The sequence below is a fragment of the Papio anubis genome, chromosome 1 (genome assembly GCF_008728515.1).
Source record: "Papio anubis isolate 15944 chromosome 1, Panubis1.0, whole genome shotgun sequence".
Taxonomy (NCBI): Eukaryota; Metazoa; Chordata; class Mammalia; order Primates; family Cercopithecidae; genus Papio; species Papio anubis.
The window spans coordinates 26,022,326-26,022,655 of record NC_044976.1 but is presented as its reverse complement, the minus strand read 5'-3'; positions in this window follow the sequence as shown (position 1 = coordinate 26,022,655).

Sequence of the window (330 nt, the reverse complement as noted above, 5' to 3'; positions counted from 1 at the left end):
CGCGCACCGGAAGCCCGGGTCAGAGTTAGCTGCCTGGGTCGCGATCGCGCTCGGGCGACCCAGATCAAAGACAGCTGCTGCCCCGGGAACCGGGGCAGTTCAGATCGCAATTTAGATCAGAGGAGAGCCAGGGGACGTCTCCCACCGGTCTCTACTGGCCGTCCTATAGCGCGTCCGCCAGGACTGTGCCAGCTCCAGTTTCAGACCTCGCAAGTCACAGATTCAGATTCAGAACAGACACACAGACACAGACAGACAAACGGAGACGAGCCAGCTCACCTATCAGTAGATCGATCCTAGCAGATCCGTTGACCAGGGGTCTGGTGGGCT